Here is a 6,990-nt window from a genome sequence, read left to right as displayed (position 1 = left end):
TCTAGTTTATTCAGGGAGCCAAGATTGTTTTGTCTGGAACCTTGTTTTTGTTCAGCATTTATCATCAGCACCTATACATCATGGCTGGTACATGTTGATAAACTTTGAAAAAAATTAAGCCTTTAAATCAAGCTATAAAACATGATACCATTGTGGCATCATGAATTAGATTAACTTTTTAAAAAGTCAATAATAATCCTTTGTGATTTTATTCCAGTGCATTTAAAAATCTATAAAATTATAATTTATATTGATAGCTTTCTTCTTTTTGTGAATATACATACCCTTATCAGATTATTATGCTTTTGATAGACTACTTAATTCTATTTCTTAACATTTAATTGCATCTATAATCATAAGTAAAGTTATAATTTTCTAAACATTTTTCAGGTTTTATTAATGCAATGATCTTATAAATCTTATAAAACGAGGCTATTTAAAACCTGGCTTTCTAGTCTCATGTTCCTATTTTTTATTTCCAGTTTCGTCTTTTTCGTATTGATTCTCTTTGACTTTCTTTTTTGAACTCAACAGATTCCCTGGGTATTAACCCAGCACAACTCCTTTATGGGTCATTGCACATTCTGGCATCTCATTAAGAATTGTCATAAAAGAAAGATCCCTGGAGGCCTTCCAGTGAAACTCTATCATCATGCAATCTTGGGATTTCTAAGTTGGAAGTCACAGTCCCTTTGCAAACATAATAAAACACTTTAAAATATTTGCGAAAGTTACAAACCAAGTATGTAAAAATTTAAAAATCACCTACTACTTTTAAAAGCAGAGAAGGCATCCATAGAATATTTCCTTGCTTACAAGCTCAGTGAACATACTGAATTCACTTACAAAAAATTTTCTCAATTTTAGTTGCTTTTCAAAAAAATTCTTATTCCTTTTATTTGTAATTCTTTGACATTGTTGCTGCTTCAGGGTTTTGGTAATTGGACAGTTTGGTCTTTATTATGCTATTAACATTTTTACCTGTCCTGAAACAAGGAAATACAATCAAAGAAACAGAAGATTGCTGGACCTTGAACCACAGTATGATATCGGATGACCCAGAGTCATGGTTACTAAGTTGCTTAAATTTTTAGTAACAAAGATGTATTAGAAAGTGACAGGTCAATTAAATAATGGTTTTTTTTTGGATACATTTAATTATATAATCCCCTTAAGTTGTGCTTAGTCAGCAGTATTTAATCTGTTGTCTATTATATATCTAACTGGTCTGTTACGTTTATTATATATTTATGTATTGCTTATTCATATCTTACTGGAGTAACTCATTTTTAAAACAATATATTTCATCTCCTAGGAGAAGAGGATCGAGTATGTGTTTTTATTCTTTTTCATTAGGACATTGGGGTATTTTCTTACTGTGAAATGTATTGAATATATCATTTATTTGGTTTGTGAGTCTGACCTTCACTCCCTAGCACTGATTTTTATTTGGACCTCCTTTCACCTGATTCATAGGAGTTATGAGTAGCCGTTAATATGGATACATTTTTCCCATTTCTAGTACACTGCCCCTTCCAAAAGTGTCTGGCTTACTCAAACTTCTCTGTATTTGTTCCATCTTGCTTTTACAGATCAATACAAATAGGTAACTATACCTTCTAAACAGACATCAAGTTGGTGGAAAAAAGGCATATGAACAGTTCTTTCTCACCTACTGTCAACAGTAAATTAAACATTCCTAACTGCAGCCTCTTTTTGTAAAATTTATAACCATTTATCTTTTGAGTGTGACATGATACTAGATGTATGATAATTACATGTTTTGTGTATCAGTATGAACATGATTTTTAACAGACTTGTTCCAATGAGCTATTATAGAGATGGTCCCCAGCAATGTCAACTAACAATTTCTCAGCTTTATGATGGTGCAAAAGTGATATGTTGCTATAGTTTAGATATTTGCCCCTCCAAATCTCACACTGAAGTTTGATCTCAGTGTTGGAGGTGGGGCCTAATGGAAGGTGTTTGGGTCATGGCGGAAGATCCCTCATGAATAAATTAATGCCCTCTCTGGATTGAGGGGTGAGTGAGCTATCACTCTGTTCGTTTTTGTGAGAGCTGGTTGTTCAAAAGAACCTGGCACCTCCTCCCTCACCCTCTTGTTTTCTCTCTTGACATGTGATGTCTGCATACACTGGCCCCCCCTTCATCATCTGCCATGAGTGGAAGCAGCCTGAGACCCTTAGCAGAAGCAGATGCTGCACCATGATTCTTGTACATTCTGCAGAACAGTGAGCCAAATAAACCTCTTTATTAATCACCCAGCCTCAGATATTCTTTTATAGCAACACAGAATGGACTAAGACATACTCAGTCAGAGTATGCTCCTCAAATTAAGATGGGGCTATGTTAAGTTGAAAATATTGTAGGTCATAAATACACATTTGGCATATGATGTTTTCAATTTGTGATGAGTTTATTTGGATATAACTTTGTCGTAAGTTGAGAAGCATCTGTAGTAATTATGATAATTTGATGTGTAGCCAGTAGGAGTCCAGTTACATTTGTTTTTTTGACTTCTTTTTTTCTTTTCACTTTTTAAACGTATATTGTGTTCAGGTTCTAAGAAGATGTTTTAGACTGATCCTTCTTTGTTGGTCCATGTCCCCCATGCCTCTTGTCCTGAGTCATGGAATCAACCCATGATTCACTACCCTCGTAGGGCGTCCTGGTTCTATTTAGAGGAAAAGAGCCTTAGAGACCAAGAAATCTGGCTGCTATGGGTGCACATGGCAGTTACAGGTATGGAAAAAAGATGCTGCTTTTGTTAGAATTCTTTTAATAGTTTCAGAGTAGAAAATGTCATCGTAAGGTCAGAAGTTCAGTCTGATTTTTCTCAACTTACATTTCTATGATCTGCTCTTGTTTGCATTTGATATTTTATTGAATTATAAGGTTTTATGTATGGTGATAGCTGAGAAGTTTATCTCCTGCTAGGGCCTTCCTGAAATGACACATTAATCCGCTTGCCCATTTTTGGAGATATTGGTCTGATTCAAATTTGTCATGGTGTTTCTGAGCAGTGTTATGAAGAACATTCAACAATGGATAATAGATAGATAGATAGATAGATAGATAGATAGATAGATAGATATTTGAGATGGAGTTTTGCTTTTATTGCCCAGGCTGGAGTGCAATGGTGCAGTTGTGGCTCACCACAACCTCCGCCTCTCAGGTTCAAGCGATTCTCCTGCCTTAGCCTCCCAAGTAGCTGGGATTACAGGTGCCTGTCACCACGCCCAGCTGGTTTTTGTATTTTTAGTAGAGACAGCTTTCAGCATGTTGGCCAGGCTGGTCATGAACTCCTAACCTCAAGTGATCAGCCCGCCTCAGACCCCAAAGTGCTGGGATTACAGGTGTGAGACATCTCACCCAGCCGTCAATAGATAATATTTTGAATGTTCATAGATTCCCCAAAAAAAAACTGGACAGAAGATTTCTGTCATCCTTTTCTTTTTGAGACAGAGTTCACTCTCTCGCCCAGGCTGGAGTGCAGTGGCGTGATCTCGGCTCACTGAAAGCTCCGCCTCCCGGGTTCACGCCATTTTCCTGCCTCAGCCTCCTGAGTAGCTGCGACTACAGGCACCCGCCACCATGCCCGGCTAATTTTATATATATATATATTTTTTTTTTTTTAGTAGAGACGGGGTTTCACCGTGTTAGCCAGGATGGTCTCGATCTCCTGACCTCGTGATCTGCCCGTCTCGGCCTCCCAAAGTGCTGGGATTACAGGCGTGAGCCACCGCGCCTGGCCTTCTGTCATCCTTTTATAGGGTATTATGATAATCCAGTTTGCAGTATGGGGGATGAGAGACCTGTGTGTTCTAATTTCTAGGATACCATTCCATTTCTAAGTCTTCTGCACAAGTGTGGTCTCTAGGGTTTCACTGTGGTTATTTGTAATTGCTGAAAGTGAAACTTTCTCCTTGGATTCCCCAGCGGGTCAGAGTCTGTTTTTATAGATTAGAGTCCAGGATTATAGAACTAGTAATTTTTATTAACAGTTGGCTATGACTATTTAGAGTAAGGACCGCATTTATGTTTCCAAGATGTTGTCATGTGACATAACTTAGGGCCAGTAGGATGTAAGTGAATATTTTGGCAGTTCTAGAAACCTCTCTTAAAACACAGCTGGCTTAATATATTAATACTTGAGAAATCTGGGTGAAGGATATCCAGAAATTCTTTACAATTTTTCCCAGTTCTGTGTAAGCCTGAGAGCTTATACCATTCTGATGCCAGCAGTGGAAGAATTCATGATTGGTTTGGAGCAAGGCCACAATATCAGGCTTACATCCATATTTTGTGACAGAGAAATTAATCTTATCTTGTTTTATCCACTTTAATTTGGTGCAGTTTTACTATTTTACTCACAACCAAATTTAATCTTAAATGATACACCTTGATTGTCATATATTAAGACTAAGAATAGTCAATATATTCTTCTAGGTTCTGTAACTCAAAAGCACAGATCTGCGGAGAGCAGAGCGTCTATCCCATGCATGTTGTCATGTACTTATCCCACACCCTATTAAAACCACAGTACCTGTAAGGGAGACATTTTTTTCTTCAAGAATATGTATTTCTGCCACATCTATGATTCTCCAAAATGAGACGACAGAAAATGCTAAACGATTGTTAGATGACTGTATGAAGTTCCACTTCTGGATAACAGGATAGGGAGACTCTGCAGGCTCATTTATCAGCAAGACAAGTAAAAGTGGCAAAAAAAAAAACCCCAAAAACTATTGTAAAAACCTTACTATTTGAGGTCTAAAAGAGTGTAAACAGTATACAGAGAATGAAATGTCTAACAACAAAGTCTACTAAAACTTGGTAAGAGCAGTGAGAATTCGTGGTATTTAAGACACAGCCCACTCTCTTCTTGTCTTCATAGCTCAGTTTGATGGAAGCTTCACACTGGGTGGATGCTGCCAAGATTATGCGGCTCCAGCTCTCAATCAAGTTTTATAACAACAGGAGGGTCAGGCTTCCAGGGATTCTCATTCCCACCTCCTCTCAGTTGAAGAGGCTAAATTCCTGGTGATGCAACTAAGAGGCTTGGGGCTCCATTGCTTCCCCTGCTCCCACCCATAGTTTGGAAGCTCTACCCAGGCACAGTGAACTCAGATTCGGGCCCTGATTGCCTTTGCCTCAGCTCACTTGTAAGGCAGAGGTTTCACAACAAGAGAAACAAAATGGCTACCACCCAGCCCATTGCCCAGAATGGTGGTTCAGAGATTTTGTCCAGAGGGAGAGACGGTCTATAAGAATAGAGCTCTGAAGCTCTCTCGAGAAGAATGGAATTTATTTGAATCAGTGTCAAAACTTCCCTTAATTAAAAACAACATGAACCGTAAATCAGCTAGTTAATCAGATAATTCCAGGGGAAGACACAGCTAAGGAGCCCTCCTAAGGTGAAAAGAAACCTTAAAGACTGGCCTCGCCGGGCGCGGTGGCTCACGCTGTAATCCCAGCACTTTGGGAGGCCGAGGCGGGCGGATCACGAGGTCAGGAGATCGAGACCACGGTGAAACCCCGTCTCTACTAAAAATACAAAAAATGAGCCGGGCGTGGTGGCGGGCGCCTGTAGTCCCAGTTACTCGGAGAGGCTGAGGCAGGAGAATGGCGTGAACCCGGGAGGCGGAGCTTGCAGTGAGCCGAGATCGCGCCACTGCACTCCAGCCTGGGCGACAGAGCGAGACTCCGTCTCAAAAAAAAAAAAAAAAAAAAAAAAGACTGGCCTCAAAAACTAGCCCTGCTTGGCTTAAATTCTACCAAACTGCTTAGTAATTAATGCTCTAAGGACTTGTTGAGAACAGTAGAGTGATCGGACAGAAGCCAGTGGAGCCTAGTGGGCTAGAAATAATACCAAAGGAGACAAACATCTTAACAGAGAGATCAGGGAAAGATGGTCAAAGAGACTCCTGTTTAAAACCATACCAGGGTATACTCTGTGTATGTCCAAGGCTGTACCCTCTGAAGAGCAACAAAATGCTTCCCACTGCAAGCTATTTCACTAAAATAGCTTAGTGAAAACACAAAACAACTACGGGTAACTCTGCTTATGTCCAAGGCTGCACCCTCTGAAGAACAACAAAATGCTTCCCACTGCAAACTATTTCACTAAAATAGCTTAGTCAAAACAGAAAACAAATAACAACAAAACAAAACAAACAAAACCACTCTGAAGAACAACAACAAAAACCACTCTGAAGAAGGGGACAGGGAATCATTATCCAGAATGGCTATAGTATGTTACCTAATATGTCCACTTATCAACAAGAAATTGTAAGACCTACAAAGAAACTGAAATGTTCAACTTATAAACAGGAAAAAAGCAGGCAACAGAAATGGCCTTTGACAGGGAACAGATATCAGATTTAAAAGACAAAAACTTCAAGGTAGCCATTATATATATCTTCACAGCAGTAAGGGAAAATATAAAGATAATGTCTCATCAAATAAAGAATATCAATAAAGGAAATCATAAGATGAACCAAATGTAAATTCTGGAGTTGAAGACTATAATAACCAATATAAAAAAATAATTAGAAGGGCTAAATAAGTTTGAGCTGGCAGAAGAATTAGAAAACTTTCAAATAGATCAATAGAAATTATGCAACCTCAATTCCATCTTCCTATTAGAAAATAGAATAAGAAAATGAAGAAATAGGATGAGAAAATAGAACAAAGAAATATAAACAGAGCCTCAGAGAAATTCAGGACGCCTTTCAGTACACCAATGTACATGTAATGGGAATACCATAAGGTGAGGAGAAAGAGAAGCACAAAAAGATTCAAAGAAATAATGGCTAAAAACATCCACAATTTGTTGAACAAACATTAATCTACACTCACAAGCATCTCAACAAACTGTGAACAGAATGAATGCAAACATGTCCACAAACAGACACATCATAATAAAAATGTTAAAAGTGAAAGAAAATGTTGAAAGCTGTAAGAGAA

This window comes from Nomascus leucogenys, chromosome 17, assembly GCF_006542625.1.
Source record: "Nomascus leucogenys isolate Asia chromosome 17, Asia_NLE_v1, whole genome shotgun sequence".
NCBI classification, from domain to species: Eukaryota; Metazoa; Chordata; class Mammalia; order Primates; family Hylobatidae; genus Nomascus; species Nomascus leucogenys.
This window is presented reverse-complemented; position numbering follows the sequence as displayed.